Raw genomic sequence first — 22,200 nt, forward strand, 5'->3', positions numbered from 1 at the left:
ATAAGCACGACAAGATAGGAACCCCTCCATCCCTCCTTTGATGACGAGTCAGAGAATAGCTTATTACAAAATAAGTATGCTGCGTCTGGGTCTTCCTCGCCTGATGAAGTGGAAGAATCCAGTCTTTCCAAACATCGTTTCCTACTTATTAGCCTTTTCTTCTTTCCCATACGTTATCGGGTAAGATTCATAGAGAAAACACAGAAGATCCAAAGACGAGCAGCGTCTTCCATCATACGTTTACTCAGCAAACGCGAAAGCACCACAGAGATGCCCATTCAACTCCAGTAGTAGATACGGTAAGGGAGGCATAGTGCATCACACTATTTTTTCTATTAAAATTCCGATAGCTTACGTCCATAGAAGAGATAACGAATATACTGCCTCGACCTACATATATCTAGTAAACTGATTATGAAGGTAAAAGTACAGAGATTCAAGCTCACACGGAGGCATATCAACAATCGTTCTTCCCGCGCACTATTCGCCACTGGAACGGGAATGGTACACACAGTACTCTCCACCACTCACCATGAGGTGCCTTGTGGAGTGTAGATGTAAGTGAAACGGCAAACTCAGTCTTACACGAAATGAACCACAAATAAGCGTGTTCCATATTTCCATCGATGGTGAAATAGCTTCGGATCACAAATATATTCTGCAGCCACCCTTGCACAATAAGAGTGGCGAATTTTCAGAAGATTATACATGTTCAGGGTCTCCTGCAGAGACAGTTCTGCGGAAGTAGAGATAACAGACGCATCACAGAGTGTGACAAATAGCACAGCAACTGCAAACAAACTCCAAAGCTGAAGTATGCGGGATAGTATGCTCTTGCGGTCGAAACGACTAAATTGCACCCAGATTCATCGTAAAATTCTGGCGGTATGTGGACCAAATGCAGTATCCCACCCGGCCATAGTGAAATGGTGGCAATAATTTGACCTAGGTCCCATAGACGTTGGTGATGATGACTAAGAAGGAAGGAAAATACGAGTTCCTATTTTTAGGCACGCAAAAGAACATATGAGCGGAAAGAAATTTTCCAACGATGAGGACGTGCTCACAAAAATTTTCGAACGGCTTCTTGACTAAGGAGACATTTCTGTCGTCGACGAACTGAACTATTTGTAGAAAGTTTCGGCCGTCGCATTTAGAGACTTGGCGACTGTTGAAAAATACTGTCATGTATCTCTTTCACTTGGAACTGTGGTGTAACATTCAGTAAGAGTTACTTAGCGTGCCGTAATAATGTGTAACATATACGCTCCGAAACAGAAAAGGAGTTATCCAAATTGGTCACAAGTTCATATTCCGTACAGGCATCGGCCGAAAATGCATAATTGTAAACTTCGGCGGTCGATGGATGAATGTGGGACGCTGCAGCTCAATTTCACCGCACAGCTGACGAGGTTAGTAAACAGGTGACATGTCGATACCAGGGCATTAAGTCTTTGCGAATTTCATTCTGTGTACTCACTTAGACAGTAACAATGCCTCGCGAACGCACAGCGAACAATACGAGCAGGAGTCAGCATTTGAGAGAGGACGTGTAGTTGGGCTCAAAGGAGCCAATTGGAATAATAGGCGAATCGCTCGACATTTGAATGGGAGCGATGGCACTGTTCGGCGATGCTGGCAGGAATGGGTGAACCATAGCCGAACACAGCGTCAAGAAGGGTGTGGTCTACCTAGAGAGACGAGGATCAATCAGTCTTCAGAGGGGCAACCAGAGCTCCAGATTCACCATCATCTTCGGTCAGACTGCAACTGGTGCTTCAGTGACACGAGGCCCATCAATTGGAGGCTCACAGAAAGGGGACTGAGCTCGCGGTGCCCCTTGTGCTGGCTACCATTGACCTCTGTACACCAACAAGTCCGTTTGCGGTGGTGCTGGAAACATTTGCCCTGGAATAGGCCAAGGTGTATCTAGAGACGCCCTGGAAAGTGGTGGGGTACCAACCTGACTGTCACCCGTCATACGACCGGAGAACCAGGAATGATCAACATCTACATCTACATCCATACTCCGCAAGCCACCTGACGGTGTGTGGCGGAGGATACCTTGAGTACCTCTATCGGTTCTCCCTTCTATTCCAGTCTCGTACTGTTCGTGGAAAGAAAGATTGCCCGCATCTCGTGGTCGTCCGGTAGCGTTCTCGCTTCCCACGCCCGGGTTCCCGGGTTCGATTCCCGGCGGGGTCAGGGATTTTCTCTGCCTCGTGATGGCTGGGTGTTGTGTGCCGTCCTTAGGTTAGTTAGGTTTAAGTAGTTCTAAGTTCTAGGGGACTTATGACCACAGCAGTTGAGTCCCATAGTGCTCAGAGCCATTTTGAAAGAAAGATTGTCGGTATGCCTCTGTGTGGGCTCTAATCTATCTGGTTTTATCCTCGTGGTCTCTTCGCGAGATATACGTAGACGGGAGCAATATACTGCTTGACTCCTCGGTGAAGGTATGTTCTGGAAACTTCAACAAAAGCCCTTACAGAGCTACTGAGCGCCTCTCTTGCAGAGTCTTCCACTGGAGTTTATCTATCATCTCCGTAACGCTTTCGCGATTACTAAATGATTCTGTAACGAAGCGCGCTGCTCTCCGTTGGATCTTCTCTACCTCTTCTATCAACCCCATCTGGTACGGATCCCACACCGGTGAGCAGTATTCAGTGGCCGAACAAGTGTACTGTAACCTACTTTCTTTGTTTTCGGACTACATTTCCTTAGGATTCTTCCAGTGAATCTCAGTCTGGGCAACTGCTTTACCGACGATTAATTTTATATGGTCATTCCATTTTAAATAACTCCTAATGCCTACTCCCAGATAATTTATGGAATTAACTGCGTCCAACTGCTGACCTGCTATATTGTAGATAAGTGATAAAGGATTTTTCTTTCTATGTATTCCCAGTACATTACACAGTGATGGTCTGAGTGCCATTTTATTTCATAGCAGGACCCACTTCGTTGTAATTTCCCTTATAGCACAGCGGTACGTCTACGATGTTTTACGCCCCATTTTGTTGTCTTTCTTGGCAAGCCATCCTCGGCTTACATTTCAGCAAGTTAACGTCCGGCCGCACACGGCGAGAGTTGCTACAACTTGTTTTCGTGCTTGCGAAACCCAACCTTGAACAGCAAGGTTGGCGGATGGGAAGAATTACAGTATTAAGCACAGGGCCCGCCAAACAGCTCGGGATTTTGACAATCTAAAGCACCACTTGGACAGAATTTGGCGCGACATCTCTAGTGAGTACTACACCTCTTTATCAGTCAATGACAAGCCGAGTAACTGCTTACATAAGAGCCAGAGGTGGATTAACCTGTTAATGACTTGCTGAAATTGTGAAGCTCTTTCTCTTGAATAAATCAACAACATACACTACTGGCCATTAAAATTGCTACACCAAGAAGAAATATAGATGATAAACGGGTATTCATTGAACATATATATTATACTAGAGCTGACATGTGATTATATTTTCACGCAATTTGGGTGCAGAGATCCTGAGAAATCAGTACACATAACAACCACCTCTGGCCGTAATAACGGCCTTGATACGCCTGGGCATTGAATCAAACAGAACTTGGATGGCGTGTACAGGTACAGTTGCCCAGGCAGCTTGAACACGATACCACAGTTCATCAAGAGTAGTGACTGGCGTATTGTGACGAGACAGTTGCTCGGCCACCATTGACCAGACGTTTTCAATTGGTGAGAGATCTGGCCAGGGTAGCAGTCGAACATTTTCTGTATCCAGGAAGTCCCGTAAAGGACCTGCAACATGCGGTCGTGCATTATCCTGCTGAAATGTAGGGTTTCGAAGGGATCGAATGAAGGGTAGAGCCACGGGTCGTAACACATCTGAAATGTAGCGTCCACTGTTCAAAGTGCCGCCAATGCGAATAAGAGGTGACCGACACGTGTAACCAATGGCACCCCATACCATCACGCCGGGTGATACGCCGGTATGGCTATGACCAATACACGTTTCCAATGTGCGTTCACCGCGATGTCGCCAAACACGGGTGCGACCATCATGATGCTGTAAACAGAACCTAGATTCATCCGAAAAAATGACGTTTTGCCATTCGTGAACCCAGGTTCGCCGTTGAGTACACCATCGCAGGCGCTGCTGTCTGTGATGCAGCGTCGAGGGTAACCGCACCCATGGTCTCCGAGCTGATGGTCCATGCTGCTGCAAACGTCGACGAACTGTTCATGCAGATGGTTGTTGTCTTGCAAACGTCCCCATCTGTTGACTCAGGGATCGAGACGTGGCTGCACGATGCGTTAAAGCCATGCGGATAAGATGCCTGTCATCTCGACTGCTAGTGATACGAGGCCTTTGGTATCCACCGATTCCATATTCTGCTAACAGTCATTGGATCTCGACCAACGCGAGCAGCAATGTCGCTATACGATAATCCGCAATCGCGATAGGCTACTATCCGACCTTTATCGAAGTCGGAAACGTGATGGTACGCATTTCTGCTGCTTACACGAGGCATGACAATAACGTTCCACCAGGCAACGCCGGTCAACTGCTGTTTGTGTATGAGAAATCGGTTGGAAACTTTCCTCATGACAGCACTTTGTAGGTGTCGCCTCCGGCGCCAACCTTGTGTGAATGCTCCGAAAAGCTAATCATTCGCAAATCACAGCGTCTTCTTCCTGTCGGTTAAATTTCGGGTCTGTAGCACGTCATCTTCGTGGTGTAGCAATTTTAATGGCCAGTAGTGTATTTTCTGAAACTGGAAATTGCAATCATTTATTTGTCTGTACATGTACATGTTATCTAGTGATTTCCATCCCATCTGGGTAATTCTTCTCGGTGCGTCGTTTCTTTTGTTTTTCTTTGTTTGTATGTGTAACAAAAATGAAACCCACATGCGAGTTTCGTGTATGTGCTCCTTCTGCATGCTGCTCGTCATCTTACGGCAGCTTTCTAACGCCTGTTGTCGTATGTCGTGCTAAGGTGCGTTGAGTACAAATTTGGCGACGATCGTCAGCACACAAGCGCATGCGTTTCTCACTGAGCGTGCACTGAGGGCGGCAACAATAATGAAGCTGTCTGCTGGCAGCTGAGAGTTCATTCACTGCGGCGATAACCTTTTGACTCACCACGCACAGACGGACGGCCTACAGCGTTGCACCAGCGGGCTGGGCTGGACGCGGCTGGTACAGAAATAGCGCGGCACCGCCTTCCCACATGAGTCATGATTCCGCCTGCGCGGTTGGCCGCAACACCAGGGGAAACACTGCAGAGGTCAGCCGCGACGCATATGATGCAACCTCCGATATGAAACATACGGAGCGGGAGGGAAACGATGTAGCGAGTTGTGAATGAAACGCTCCTTTCGTCTCTTCCTGGGAACTTCCGTAGCTCAAGTGATGTCGCGGCTCGTGGTAGGTGTCAGAATTCACGCACTCATCGCTGTGGGGTTCGTGAGACAGTTACCCCACGTGCCGCTCCCCACATTCACTCGGAAACGCTTGTTTGCGGACGCGGTTTTATCCTCTACACTGTAGCAATGTTAAATCAGTCTAGCTAAAAGTAACCAGACCCACTTGAGATGGTTCAAATGGCTCTGAGCACTATGCGTCTTAACTGCTGAGGTCATCAGTCCCCGAGAACTTAGAACTACTTAAACCTAACTAACCTAAGGACATCACACACATCCGTGCCCGAGGCAGGATTCGAACCTGCGACCGTAGCGGTCGCGCGGTTCCAGACTGTAGCGCCCAGAATCGCTCGGCCGCTCCGACCGGCACTTGAGATGGTGTCCGCCTGCTCAGCTGAGTGGTGTTTGCCTGCCATGCAGCGGGCCCGGGTTCGATTTCCGGCAGGCTTGAAGATTTTCTGCGCTCGTGGTTTGGGTGTTGTTTTGTCCTGATGATGATCTCTTTTTCACAGGCGCGTAAGTCGCCCATTGTGGCGTCGCCTGAAGAAAGACTTGCAACCCGGTGACCGAACTTCCCCGTATGGGGCCTCCCGGCCATCAATGCAACACGATCATTTTTTTTTTTTTTTTTTTACGGGAGATGGTTGAAATTGTCACTGCTCCTACACCAATAGTAAACGCTTTGCAACACTCTAATTCCCGAAAGATTCCAAGATCCGACCTCTACACTGAAAAACGTACACCACAATCAGGCGCTACACCGCCTCCACCTGGTTTCTACAACTTCTGTCTATAATCCCCTGCAAAACAAAACAGGATATCAGTTCTAACAGAGGAACAGGGGAAGCACGTGACCTCGAATGCTCAGAATCGCAAGAAAATGCGCTTGTATAGTATACAAAACAGCGCCTCTTACCATTAGATATGTTTGAGCGATCAACTATTCCAAGAGAGGAATTTAACATGAATAAAAGAAACGTCGCTGTAATGGGACCAAAAAGACATATATTTCGATACAATTGAAAGAAAAACAGCACTCGGTCACTATTTTTAACGAATTAACCGCGTTTCAACAATGCTAGAAGTGTCTTACTCAGAATTTAAATCAAAGAATGGTCTATATTCTATAACATGGTAACAGAATATAGACCATTCTTTGATTTAAATTCTGAGGAAGACACTCCAAGCAGTGTTGAAACCCGGTTAATTCGTTATAAATAGTGACCGCGGGCTGTTTTTCTTTCATTTGTAACTATTCACGGTCTCTGAACGTGCAGCCATGTACAAAATTTTGATATATTTCGATATCGCGAATTATATTTCCTTCTGCTTAAAATAAATTGCGCAACAGAATTAGCCGATCACTTCTCCGAAACCTCATAATTGTCTCCGACTGTGATACATAAGTTTGAAATTTGGCTCAAAGGTGCTTACAACCTTCCTCTGTAACAGCGCAAAATCGTAGCGCCCTCCGACACCACCCTCGTTCTCGATGACGCATGCGAAAAGAAGATCAGAAGTTCATGTAACTTTAAGGTGAGTTAGTGATGTCACTTTGGCACCAAATTTCACAATTCTATCTAACGCCACCGTAGGCGTTTCACACAATCGGAAGGCCATTGCAACCCCTTTTACCCACATTTCACCTCTTCTTTTGACTTCTGTGCCATGGACGTCAGAAACGCGGCGCCCAGCGTTGAAAACACTCGCTTCTCTTATGAGTGGCCGAGGACCCACCGCCGCTCAGATTTGGCACGAAAAGTATAAAAGGCGGAAATGAAAACGCCTCTTTCAAAATGTTCAAATGTGTGCGAATTCCTAAGGGACCAAATTGCTGAGGTGATCGGTCCCTAGCCTTACACACTACTTACACAAACTTAAGCTAAGAATAACACACACACACCCATACCAGAGGGGGGACTCGAACCTCCGGCGGGATGTCCGCGCAATCCGTGACTTCGCGCCTCTACCCGCGCGGCAACCACCCTGGGGTGTTGATTCCCAAACATTTCGTGGTTCAAAACGACAGTCTGCAGTACTAAGAATAACAGGAAGATGCTCTTGACGATTTCTGATAGTGCTCACACCGTCAGACGTTTCAATCCTTCTCCAAGGACGCTGTAACGCTGCATCCCCATTAAACGTGACCTGTTCCATTTGCAGGGCAGTGCCACCACAAGTTTTTCTCTTGTATACAGGTTGGAACTACTAAGGACCGTTGAAAACCTTTCGACGAAATTTTGAAAGTGATCCGTCGTAGAAAAGGGTGCTTCTGCTCTTCCATTCCTCCTGTTTTGCATCCTCCTGTGACATGATCACGGAAGGGTGGGACATCGACACTTGCGTGAATGAAACGCCAATGGGTTCCTGTAATACGCCGCAGTTCGGCAAAACCCTCGGCGGCACTCGCCCACTTTTACTGAGAATTTTAAAAATGAACATGTAGAGAGAGTATCCGTAACTTTCGACATTGCAGTGGCCGTGTTGTTAACAAGAACTATGCAGGGTTCCTTCAGATATGCTCTCATTTCGGATGGAACATTGCATCGTAATTCTGAACAACTCAGGCACTGCGTATTTATACGACGGTTCCAGGCAGCAACTTACAATTACAGTGTTCTCACCTGTGCAAGAATTACATGATGTGTTTACCAGCACAGGTTGTGTTTCAAGGACAACGACATATGGAAGTTTGGATCTAGCTGTGTGTCGAGCACGGATAGCCAAAGCGTTTAAGGCGACCGCTCACGTAAAGCGGGAAATACGGTTTCGAGTTCCGGACTGGGACAAATTTTCACTGACGTCTACATCTACATCTACATGGTTACTCTGAAATTCACACTTAAGTGCCTGGCAGAGGGTTCATCGAACAATTTTCATACTACTTATCGACCATTCCACTCTCGAATGGCGCATGGGAAAAAGGAACACCTAAATCTTTCCGTTCGAGTTCTGATTTCTCTTATTTTATTATGATTCGGAAGAGAAAGTTGGTGATTGAAATTTCGTAAATATATCTCGCCGCAAAGAAAACCGCCTTTGTTTCAGTGACTGCCACCCCAACTCGCGTATCATGTCAGTGACACTCTCACCTCCATTGCACGATAACACGAAACGAGTTGCCTTTCTTTTCACTTTTCCGATGTCCTCCATCAATCCTACCTGGTAAGGATACCACACCGCTCTGCAATATTCCAGCAGAGGACGGACAAGTGTAATGTAGGCTGTCTCTTTAGTGGGTTTGTTTAATTCTAACAGTTATTGAGGCATAAATGCATTATCCGACGCAGACTTGCAGTTCCTTGTGGTACTCTGCTCTCACTTTCAATCTCTTCACTAATATTTTGCAAATTTGGTAAAATTATTTTGTTTCCCTTTTTCCTTGTACAAAGTAGTTCATGAACTCTTGAACACACGCTGACGGTCTTTTATTTTTTTCTGAACATTCGTTTGTAATCGTTATACTGTATAAGTTATCTGCCTGGGATACACTGGTCTGCAAAACTCGAGGACGAGATAGACAAAGTAAAAAATGGTTCAAATGGCTCTGAGCGCTATGGGACTTAACATCTGAGGTCATCAATCCCCTAGAATTTAGAACTACTTAAACCTAGCGATATCACACACATGCATGCCCGAGGCAGGATTCTAACCTGCGACCGTAGCGGTCGCGCGGTTCCACACTAAAGCGCCTAGAACCGCTTGGCCACACCGGCCGGCAGACAAAGTAACATAACATATTGACTATTCGGTGGAAACGAATGGAAGTGTGGGAGCATGTTGCCAGACGTCTGTCAATCGTGCACAGAAAGCTGGATGTCAAGCCGGCTGTGGTGGCCGTGCGGTTCTAGGCGCTACAGTCTGGAGCCAAGCGACCGCTGCGGTCGCAGGTTCGAATCCTGGCTCGGGCATGGATGTGTGTGATGTCCTTAGGTTAGTTAGGTTTAATTAGTTTTAAGTTCTAGGCGACTGATGACCTCAGTAGTTAAGTCGCATAGTGCTCAGAGCCAAGCTGGATGTCACACTACGTGATATCAGCGTTATTGCAGGGCGAAAAGTGGCTGGCCACGCATCACGAGACAGTTGAAAAACAGGAAAACACGGTGTGTGTCGATCAGCAAGTAGTTACGGTGGTGTTCTACTGTTCTACACTACAACATGCCCTGCAGACAACATTTTGATGACTTGACACGGGAAGAACCATTATGAAACTGGAAGAAGGACGAAGTATGACGAGTGTAGCCCAGGGCTTTGGTATTACTCACAGCACGGTTTCACGTGCGTGGGAGCGTCCCGAACAACAGGCACTGCTGCGTGAAGGAGATGAGGCGATCGAGCACGGTCAATTACAGCAGCAAATGACCGCTACACAGTGCAAAAGGCAACAAGGGACCACGTCAAGCAGCGGGTGTAGTTGCAACGCACTAAACGGGACTGCAAGGCACGCTGTCGCAGGCTACACAGTGGTTTCGGAGACTACATGACGTTGGTCTTCGAATGGTTCAAATGGCTCTGAGCACTATGGGACTTAACATCAGAGGTCATCAGTCCCCTAGAACTTAGAACTACTCAAACATAATTAACCTAAGGACATCACACACATCCATGCCCGAGGCAGGATTCGAACCTGAGACCGTATCAGTCGCACGGTACCGGACTGAAGCGCGTAGAACCGCCTGGCCACCGACGCCGGCAAAACACCCATTCTGGTACCGGGAATCGAACCCGGATCTTTGGTCTGTTTGCCCCACGATAGTACGTTGTGTTCCTTTGACACCCGCACATCGACGGCACCGTTAGCGGTGTCGAGAACTTAGTGACTGGACCAACGAGTGTGGGTTCACGTACTCTTCTCAGATTAGAGCAGATTCAATCCGAGTAGTGATTTTGGGCGTACCCCCATATGGCGAACACTGCCGAACATGATCGTTCTGGTAGTCCAGGTGTTATGGTGCGGGGAGGCATGATGTTGAAAACTACGTTCTGGCATCCCAGTCTTTGAACACCAGTGCAGTCACCAACCAACGTTATTGTGACGCTGTACTTCTCGACGAGTGTCTTTTCGGGGATGTATTTGGTCCTGATTCCATTATTATGGATGCAATGAGCAACCGTATCTTCTGGCGCAGATGGAGAGGCTCTTGGAACGAGAGGACATTCGGCGAATGGTTTGGCCTGCCCGTTTCCCCGACTTAAATCCCATGAAACACATATGTGGTACGCTGGTGGGACGTATTGCAGCATGTCCTCATGCACCAACGAATATCCAGCATTTGCCAAGAGCGCTGATGGAGGACTGGAGCATCGTACCTCAAGAACTCCTTCCAGTCTCTTGCCCAGAATGGGAGGATATTGTGAGCATACATTGCTGCCCATGGTAATCATACATCCTATTAAGTACCATGCCCCACCTTTCGTTATCTCCAGGGGACCATTACAAATCAAGGCGATTTGAGTGTAATTATTGTCTTTGGTCCGCCCCAATAGCTGAGTGGTCAGCGCGGCAGTCTGTCACGCCAAGGGGCCCAGGTCCGATTCCCGGCTGGGTCGGAGATTTTCTCTGCTCAGGGACTGGATGTTGTGTTGTCCTCATTATCATTTCATCATCATCAATGGAAGGCAACGGGAAGCCACCACTGCAATCACTTTGCTAGACGCTCATGTGGTGGACCTCTCTGACGAGGCTTCTCTCATGACAAGACCTGCCGTAAGGCAGAACACAAAGTTTCAGTTATTGTCTTTGAATAAATGTGTCGTTTCTGTTCTTCTCTACATCTACATCTACATCATACTCCGCAAGCCACCTAACGGTGTGTGGCGGAGGGTACTTTCAGTACCACTATCTGCTCCCTCCAATCCTGTTCCACTCGCGAATAGTGCGTGGGAAGAATGATTGTCGGTAAGCCTCGCTGCGTATTTATTTCAGATACCTTGAAAGTTGGACGTCTATGATTCTGCTGTGTGCATACACAAACTCTGAGTCTGAGATATTATTGACCCGAGTGGTAGCGAGTGAGCAGTTGTCGAGGGAAGTCGTATGTGGTCAGACGCAGGGTGCGGTGGAGTGAAGCCGCGCGACATGAGAGGTCGCAGCCTGCCGTGACCGTGCTAGTAGTGCCGGAAGAGACTTTCGGTACTAGTTGAAGATTTTTTGGTAATTGGCCTTTTTGCTGCACGTAGTTTTTGGTTGCTTGCGCAATGGAGGAATTTTGTCAGATTTGTGAATGCATATACTCAGTCATATTTGTATATTTGTTGTGCCCAGAAACGTGTTTATTGAGTACATACATTGTGGAGTAATTAAAAGTCTGTGTAAAGTTTGTCAGCATTTAAATCATAAATTTTGTGAATATAGAAAATTAAAAGTTTTTATTGGTTTTTTCGTTTGTCTTTAAGGTTACTTGAGCATTTATATGTACATAGAAATTGAATGATCGGAAGGGGTTTGGTCAACTAACCCACTTTCGATCATTCAATTTCTATGTATAAAATTAATGCAGTAATGGTTGCAATTAGTCCATACATTGCACTCTGCATGGATCGCATTATTGTTTTTTGAAATGTTTCAGCATGTTGCTGATCACGCAGTTTCAGCGGCAAGACAAGGTAAGTTGTCTGTTGCGTAAAGGAGCATTGCAGAACTGTTGTTAGCAGACGTTAGAGGATATATTAAAACTAGCATTCAGATGGTTGAGAATTGATTTCTTTATAATTCGTGGAACGACTAATTAATTTTCTGTTGAAATTTCAGTTTTTTTATTTTTTCTCAACCAGAATACTGTCATTGTCAGAGACGGAACGTCACACACCTGTTTCATTACGCTTTTATAAAATAATTACTAATCACGTTTCAACCTTCTGTGCTAAACTGTAGCAGTTCTTTCTATGAAAGGTCCAAGTCTCTTCGAAAATGCGAAAATCACTTCCGTCCTTAAGTTTTGTACATCAGTGTATTTGTAAGAGTCTGGGAATGAGTGACAACCATATTCAAATTACATTTTGTTAAGGGCATATCCGAATAAATTTCCACTAGACGTTCCAATAGCCTGTCTGTACCTAGTTAAATGTTTGATGTTTTCCTTAGCCTGGGAGGTTTCTTTCAAGTCATGACACCGGTCAATGAATCTGGCAATCAGTTCTGATGCTGGAAGAGAAAATATTTTATTTACATCGAAATACTGGTCAGTGTCAAAAAATAGAGCCAGTTACGTTTAACCAAGACTATATTCCCGAACTAGACACGTTTTCAGTGGCAAAATACTTCAGCTCAATTCTATATTTTGATTATACAGTGTACGCTGTTTGCGAGTAAAATTAAATGTCTTTTAAGTAATTCTAAACAGCTTTGATGGTTAACATGAGGATTTTCCTTCTTTCTCCCACGACACTGATTTACACCTTCTTGTATTCAAGAGTACATATGAATAGGTCTGTGTAAAGGTACTGCACCTATACAGTCACTGCAATCTCGCTCAGTGTTTCTACAACACCACGCACTACCTTCGAATAATCTGCGAATCTACATAAACTTGCCGGCGGCCATGTCGTATAAACTTTCATCCAGGGAAGGTCCATTATCTTGAAGACATTCGGCTCGCATGGAACATACAAGTGGCAGAACACCATCTTTCTTTCTTTTTTTCATCAGTCTTCTGACTGATGCGAGTCGCCACGAATTCCTCCTTCCCTTCATCCCAGCGTAACATTTGCAACCTACGTACTCAGTTATTTGCTGGCTTTATTCCATCATCTTACAGAACGAAAACTTCCGCAGGTTTATTTCAAGTGATTGCCGAACTGGTCTTTTAAAACGCCATCGCAGATTCCTATCCAATTCCACCTCAGCTAACGTTCCGTCTCGAGTGAACGAGATTCCTACGAGAGATTAAACTGGAACAAATTTCCATCCTATTCGTATCAGCATTGAAAGACAGCTGTAATTCCACTTATTTTATACACCTTAATCAAAAAATCAATTTCCACTCAGCGTGAAAATATTATCATAACTATTCATCTGCATTCATCTAATTATTTACCGTTTTTGGAGGGTACGATGATCTGATAGACGGCCGCTTTAATATAATGCTTTCTGATGTCCAGGAAAAGGAATATTTAATCATCCTTTGTTTGTTACTGTATTATGCGGCCTTTCGAAACTATTTAGACGTTTCCCACAGGGATCGTTGCATGGTTCTTCCCGGAAGGACTTGACAGCGATAAGAATACGCGAGGTACAGGATTAGACCGTGAAAATGTTCACGTTGAGAGCGCCGCGGGTATTAGGCGTGTGTAGCAGTTGGTCGTAATAATTCTCGCTTTCTTCAGTTACGCTTTCAGAAGCAACGCGCTGCATCTTCCGCATCTCACCTCTCGGCCATCTCACCCCTTCCGTTCCTGGAGCAACTAGGAATGGAGGGAGAAAACTTTCTCTCCTCTTGCTGCAAGCCGCGTGCATGTAACCACACACTTCCGCGCTTTATTTTCTTGTTGGTAAGCAGTCTTCGGTAAACGGAGACTGGTAAATGCAAATATGAGAGCGAGAGAGAAAGGATTCTCCATCCTCATCAACCTCAATTTCCACGGGTCGTCGAGTGCTCTTAGTCTGAAGTAGAGATGTGTGATGTTGGCAAATCATCGATGCTGTCTTCAATTTCATTATAGACGCCTAAACATCGAGGGCTGATAATTTTCATTTATTTAACCTGATCTGATTACTCATCACGCCAACTCTTACGTCGGACCAGGGTTTCACACATAAATACCTTTTCACATCACAGTTACCTAAGAAATACTGTTGGTATTAAAATTATCACAGTGCCTATAGAGACAATGTGAGTAAATAAAACTATGAACTAATTAAGCTAAAGTGACAGTGCTTCTACTGCTGCTGTTGCCACTAATAATAATAATAATAATAATAGTAATAATAATAACGCCCGTGTGAGGTTGATAGATCCTCCATCGGGCGCCTCCCCAGGTGGCGGATAGGGGAAAGCCTCCCAGATATGGGTGGCACCGAGGAAATCAAATACTCGGGGCGGACCAAAACTATCACATCCTCGAGGATAAGTACCCGGAGTAAAAACCGGCGAAACGAAGAAAACTAACACAAAAGCCCAGACACGTCTGTGTGGTAACCACCGGTACTCTGGCCAGCGTCTGTCACCAATGGTGCGGCTGATACGAGCTCCAGGAACTGAAAATCCCTGGTTCTACCAAACTGGCGCAAGCCAGACGAATTACAAGCATAATGGCAAGTACACCTAAAAACAACATTACCCCAGGTGGACGATCCACCCGTCGCAAGACGGCAACCAGGCACTCGGATTCTGGGGGACCTGGAGATGTACTAAAGGGAGAGTCGGAGCGCTCTGGCAAACTACCCAAGAAAACACACACATACTTGGGCACCTTCAACATACAGACACTAATACAAACGGGAAAATTACACAATCTAACAACGGAACTCACCAGTCAAAAGATCTCGATCCTAGCGCTACAAGAAACAAGATACACGGATTCAGACACAATAGACTACGGAAACTACAGATTCTTCAAGAGTGGAACCAACAGGAAAATCGGCAAAGGAGGAGCACTCCTCGGCATGGCCTTCGCAGTAAACAAAAACATCCTAGACTCAGTAAAAGAAGTCAACGCGATCAACAGCAGGCTCATTACCATGCGAATCAAACACGCCAACAAGAACTACACCCTCATCAACGTACATGCCCCCACGAACGCTGACAACAAGGACAAACCAGAAGAAACAGACAAATTCTGGGACAAACTCGAAACCACCCTGGCAAAAATACCCCAAGACAACGCGAAAATTCTACTAGGCGATTTCAACGCACAAATCGGCAGAGAAAAACGCTACAGAAAAACAGTAGGAAATTTCCCTGCACACAAATTCACCAACAAAAACGGCACCAGACTGATCGAACTCTGCCAGCAAAACAACCTCAAAATCATGTCAACCTCCCTGATGAAAAAGCCCAAGAAACAAAAGACGTGGCGATCACCAGTCCACTCACTAGGCGAATTCCAGATAGATCACGTGGCAATCTTCTATGAATACCAGAAAGAAATCCACGACGTCCAAGTGAGAAAAGGCGCCAACGTAGATTCGGACCACTACCTAACAAGAATCAAAATCAAACTCACACCAAGAAGACAACACAAAAAGAAATTGACCTCACCGAAATTTGATACAAGAAAGATCAGAGAATCGAACATCACAGAACACTGGGAAAAACAAGAGGCGAAAGATTGGACCAGCTTTAAACAAAAAATTGTGAACACAGCCAAAGAACTGATCCCGCTGACTAGGAAACCCAGGCACCCTTGGTGGAACACTACCTGCGAAATCGCCCTACAAAATCGAAGAACAGCTTTCACAAACTACAACAGCAACAAAACACAAGAAACACAGGACAACTTCTATGAAATTCGAAGACAAACATCGAAAACAATAAGACAAGAGAAACGCAAATACATAAACGATCAGCTAAACTCCATCGAAGAAGACTTCAGAAATTTCAACACACGGGATTTCTACAGGACATTCGCCAACCAAGTCAAAGGATACTCACCACAGAATCTCTGCTTCAGAAAAGAAGACGGAAAACTGGCACTTACCAACAAAGAAAACTGTGAAGAGCTCGCGAAGTACTTTTCAAAATTACTAAATTGCCCGGAACCTAACTCAACCTTCGAACCCCGAGAACCAGCCAACGCACCGGAAGACTCACCATCACCAACAAAAGAAGAAATCCTCCACTGCATAAAGAAACTGAAAAACAACAAGGCAGCCGGTGAAGACGGAATAACGGCAGAACTGCTGAAGAACCTAGGACCAAACTCGCTAAACGAAATCACACTAATCATACAGAACACCTGGACAACCGAAATCATACCTGACGACTGGAAGACTGCACTCATTCACCCGCTACACAAGAAAGGTGACAGGACAGACACAAACAATTATAGAGGAATTTCCCTGCTACCGGTCATCTACAAAATTCTATCAACCTGCCTTCTCACCAGAACGCAAGGACAACTGGAACCCGCCATCTCGGAATACCAAGCGGGTTTCAGACCCAACAAGAGCCTGCCCCGAACAAATCTTCAACCTGAAATCAATCATAAAATCCCACATGACAAGCCCCAAAAAAATCATCTGCACTTTCGTCGACTTCAAAAAGGCTTACGACTCGATCGACAGAAAGTCCCTCATCCAAATCCTCAGAGAAAAAGGCCTAGACCAAAAGACCCGAAGACTAATCGAACAGACACTAACCAACACAAAATCCAAAGTCAAATTCATGGGCGAAATCTCGGACCCCTTTGAAATCCACACTGGCCTAAGACAAGGAGATGGACTATCCCCGCTATTGTTCATCATCGTCCTGGACAAAGTAATGAGCGAATGGGAAGCTGAAGTCAGGAAACAAAACATCTGGAGACCAGTGACATTAGGAAGGAAAAGACTGGAAATCCCTTACCTAGCATTCGCAGACGACCTAGCGATACTGACCTATGACCCAACATCAGCAAAAACACAGATCGAAATCCTGAAAGAATGCGCCCAGAAAGTCGGCCTACAAATCTCTCTTGAAAAAACGCAAGTCCTAACAAGAGAAGGCGACGACATCACAACCAAGTACGGCAACATTAAAGGGGTCACACACTTCAGATACCTAGGCGAAATCATCGAACCGACCGGAACAGAGAAACTGGCTTACGAAGACAGACAGCAGAAGACACGGAAATCACTAGGCATGGTACGAAACGTCTACAACAAACAATGCATTTCCAGAAACACCAAGATCAGACACTATAACACAGTGATCAAACCCGCCGTACTGTATGCCAGCGGAACACTAGCACTCAACAGGAAGATCAAAATTGAAGAAATCAAAAAAGAAGAACGCAAAATCATGAGGAAAATTTTAGGAGGAAGACCCATACCAGATGGCTACAGACTACAGAAGAACTCAACAGTAGAAGCATATTCGAACATCGAGAACGATATGAGAAAAAGGCGCCTTAAATTCTACGGACATTTAGATAGACTCCCTGAAACAAGACTCATCAAGAAAATTCTAGAACTCATCAAGACACTTAAAGTCTCGACACCCTGGATGGAAGGAGTCCGAAAAGACCTACAAGCAATTGGCACCACAAACACCACAGACAGAAGCACCTTCCGAAAACACATAGACAATTGGGAAGTAAAGTCAGAAGCGCTAAAACAGCGGACCAAACAAGAATGGTCTGAGGAGAGAAAAGAGGCCCTCTCCAAGAGAATGAAGGAGTACTGGAAGGACAAGAAGAACAAGCCTTCAAAGTCATAAGCTTAACGATTTCCTTTTAGGGAAAATTCGCCAACAATAATAATAATAATAATAACAATGATAGTGGCAGATATAAAAATATTTTATGGGTATACAAAGTAAATGTTTTCTGTTAGAGCGAGTTATGGAGAAAAGAAATTTAAGGAGATTGCGTCATCTAAAAATACTGGGAAATAAATAAGATGTGGCTGGAAAGAAGAATTTGCGGGAGTAGTGAGTTCGTAAAAGTACAAAGGTTATCATTGTTGTTGTTTCAGTAGATATGTCGTTAACTGTCTTCTGAAGATGAAGATGTTACTCCATTCTTTAATATAAAGCGGGAGCTTATTCCAAAGTCGTATTCCTGCTACTGAGAAGGACTTCGAGAAAGTGACTAATCGATGGAGTGGGACACAAAGGATTTTGCTCTGATAGGAACGGGAGTTTCTGCCGTGTTGTTCCAGACAAGAGCGTTAAGGTCATGGAGAGATATGAGAAATACTGTACATCAGTAAGACAGTGAGAAGGCGGAAGGTCTGGAAATCTCTGCGCTTGTCTGCACGCAGCCAGAATAGCTGTGCATGTGATGGTAAAATATGATTAAAGAGCCGAAAATTACAGATACAACGAACACAGGCATTCATAACCAGTTCCAGGCGCCATGAACTTTCCTGGGAAAGATCTTGGAGGCTAACATCGCTGTAATCAGTAACTGGAGGAATAACTGTTTGTAAAAGTTTCTTTTTCAGGTCAAGACGGGAGTGCTTTTTGTACTTCTGTACAGCATGGCAGATGCTGATGCTTTCTTACACACTGCAGTTATGTGCTCAGTGCAATTTAGATTTTCATGTATTATTGCTCCTAAACTCGTTGCTGAGAAAGTGTTAGAGCCGGTAAGGACTCCCCGTCTTTCGAGTCTAGATTGACCAACCACTACCGCTTGGATTTTGGATGGGCTGAGCTTTAACCCTATATTCTGTGCCCATTTTAATAGTGCACACATATAGATACTGAAATTCTCTGTAGCTATATTCAGGTTTATTGGTTTTGCATTAAAATACAACTGGAGGTATCAGCGTACATGTGATAATTGCAGTAGGACAAAACTGATGACACACCACTGACATACAATAAAAAGAGTACGGCACCTAATACGGTATCCTGGGGAACGCCTGGTACTATCTGCCTCGATTGTGACTTTATGGTGCCGGACATGGCGCATTACTGGCGAGGCTTATGAGCGAAACCGTTGCACTGCGCTTGGATGCTAAAATTGGCAAGTAAAATGTCGAAGTCGACAGCGTCAAAGGTTTTGCTGAAGTATGCGATGTATGTGATAGTCCCCTCTTGTGCAGCCATGGCAGGTCACGTGTTACCTTTCTTAAGGCAGAAGTAGTTCTGCGATGTTTACGAAAACCTGATTGTATTCATCTAGTAGGTTCGTAAGGCGTCCAGATTTTACGGACCTTACATGAGCTTGATTCATAACGACATCCATGAGATCCTCAGAAAATAATATCAACAAAAGGCAATTACAGTAATCTTATATACCGAAAACTAACAAAACAATATCTACCAATATGGACAGGGGCAGGAATAAATAAGTTAAAGTGAAACGCATTTTGGAGACGAACAGAGCAGGTGATTAATAGCTTCGGAAAACACCACTTACCAGGAGAACGGCGAGCTTCAGCGAAGAAAGAGATAAGGCCAGAACAATACATTATTCCTTTTAACGTAAATACGGCCGGGACCGAGGGTAAGTTGCTGGACAGCTTTAACAGGGCTAGGCTGAGACCCAGCAAGAAGAATAAAATTCGCCTCTAACGAGACAGCGATTGATTGAAGCCACACTGGGTGATGCAGACGCGACACAGTGGGGAGATCCCCATTGTATAAAAGCAATTTGAGAACTAAAATTTTCTAGATATCTCTCTCGTCTCGTGGCGGACCGCACAAGTGTGTGGAAAATAGCGAAGCATTGAGAGCTTTGCTTCCTACGAAGTGAGGACGATGCGCTTCACGGATAGTGGCGACAGATAGCAAAGAGGTAGTTAATTCAGAATGAGATTTTCACTCTGCAGCGGAGTGTGCGCTGATATGAAACTTCCTGGCAGATTAAAACTGTGTGCCCGACCGAGACTCGAACTCGGGACCTTTGCCTTTCGCGGGCAAGTGCTCTACCAACTGAGCTACCGAAGCACGACTCACGCCCGGTACTGACAGCTTTACTTCTGCCAGTAAAGCTGTGAGTACCGGGCGTGAGACGTGCTTCGGTAGCTCAGTTGGTAGAGCACTTGCCCGCGAAAGGCAAAGGTCCCGAGTTCGAGTCTCGGTCGGGCACACAGTTTTAATCTGCCAGGAAGTTTCAGGTAGTTAATTATTCCTGCGGGAATTTTTGTGGGCAAAAAAATTGTGCACATCGCTCCAACCCTTAGCGAATTATTTCGACTAGGGAAAAATTAATGTTCTACAGAATGCAGGAAAGTTGAGACTGAGGGAATTCAGTGAAGGCCAGAGTAGGGAATTAGCATTTCAGATCCAGCACAGAGACAACACCATTGCTGATGCCGCTTGGTAAAGAACCACAGTAAATTTTGAGTCGAGATTTTGCTCACTCCATCTTATGTACACTTTGACCATTGAATATCAAAAGCTTGGATACTAACTAACCCTCACATTGAGTACATGAGAGTTTTTTCATTAGTTCAAAAAGTAAATTTATTCTCCACCAACTCATTGTATTGACCAGCTACGACATCATAGATGTAAATGAGCTAATTAAGATTTTAATCATTCTTTCCAGTGATAAAATTTTTTGCATATATAGAAATAACGATTTTAATAATCGTCAATTCAGTATGTCCAAGAGTTAAATATTTTGTTATTGCGTGTCAAAAGTAATTGATTGTTGTGTATCACTTGACCCCTGAAAGCACAGTTGATAAATTATATGTAGAAAAAAAAGGGAAGAGCTGTTTTTTACTTCTAGAATAGATCCCAAACTTTCACTTTTATTAATCCATGCATTCTAGTTACGTGACAGCAGCATTTCTAATGAATTTTGTTATGATCTGCACCTGATATTAGCTGCCTTACAGGGCCATATTTATGTAGAATGTCTGTTTAACACCCTGGGCTTGAGAAGACAGTTCAGATGTTTTGTCCATTTACGCGCTAAGTGGTAACCTAAATTTGCACACATTAGTCCACTAGCTGTGCAGATGCAAAGTGCGGATATCTCACAGGTTGTTTGTAGTTAGGTTGTTTGGAGTTGGGTTGTTTGATAGGTGATTGTGGACTATACATTCTACGGCTCTGGACAGTTCTGGAACAATGCAAATAGGTGGGTAATCAGAAGGCTCTGTGCGAACGTCCTTTTTAGGTAGTGTCTTAACTAGTCCCCATTTCTAGGCCTCAGGGAGTACACTTACGGTTAGTTAGTGGTTATATCTGTTACAGTGGGCAATAATGGGCCAATAATAAGATTCATCATTTGGACTGTAATATCATGGTGTCCAATAGATGCTAATTTGATATTCATAACGGCTTTCTTGACGGTGTTCAAGTAACGTGATTTACGTAGAATTATTTGTTACAGTCGTTTAGCTCCAGCAAGTAATCAATGCAGGTCAGTTGTGGTTGTAGATAATGTGAAGTACCAGCCCAGTTCCTCGGCTGGGACAATGGGATGAACTGCAGCTTTTACTTTGCCATATTAATACCACACAGGCTTTTCCACAGGACAGCTGGTCTATTTCTGTTATCGGTTAATATATGGGCATACTTGACTTCAGCATTTCTCACAGCCTGATTGACTGTTCCGTTTCTGCTTGTAAGCAATATGATTTTCAGGCACAGGATGTAGTTTGTATGTCCAATGTGCAGCTCCTCTGAGTCTCGTTAGCTTGTTTTAGCTCTTCAGTTAGCCAAGGTGCAGTTTTCGTTCTCACTTTTCCGATCTCTAGAGAGGCGTATGGTCATAGAGCTCAGTAAGTCTGTTCACAAATAAATTAAGTTTTTCATTTACGTCCGAGAAGAGGTTAAAAGTCGCCCCCAAACTATGTATTTATGGGGCCTCAGTTGTAAGTTCAGATAAATTAATGTGTTCGAAGACTCGGTATCTAGTCAGATGTGGTTTCTTTCTAGGACATTCTAGTGAGTACGTTTTGAATATCTTGTCATGGACAGACATGCCAGGTGAAGATGTTGTTTAAGAGGAACCAATTACTCTGTTTTGGAATTGCAAATATACTCGTGTACATGAGAGTGTGACTACTGTTCGTGTGATGGGTAGGAGCAAGCTGAGGTAGCGACACATTTGAAGATGAAAGGATATGAAGTGTCATTGTGAATAAAATTTGTGTTAGTGTCACAGCTATAGTTATGCTCTCGTATGTGGGTTCGAGACTTGAAAACGCAATTTTTACCTTCGATGTTAAATTATGAAACTGTAGAATGACGT

The sequence above is a fragment of the Schistocerca serialis genome, chromosome 7 (genome assembly GCF_023864345.2).
Source record: "Schistocerca serialis cubense isolate TAMUIC-IGC-003099 chromosome 7, iqSchSeri2.2, whole genome shotgun sequence".
Classification (NCBI taxonomy): domain Eukaryota; kingdom Metazoa; phylum Arthropoda; class Insecta; order Orthoptera; family Acrididae; genus Schistocerca; species Schistocerca serialis.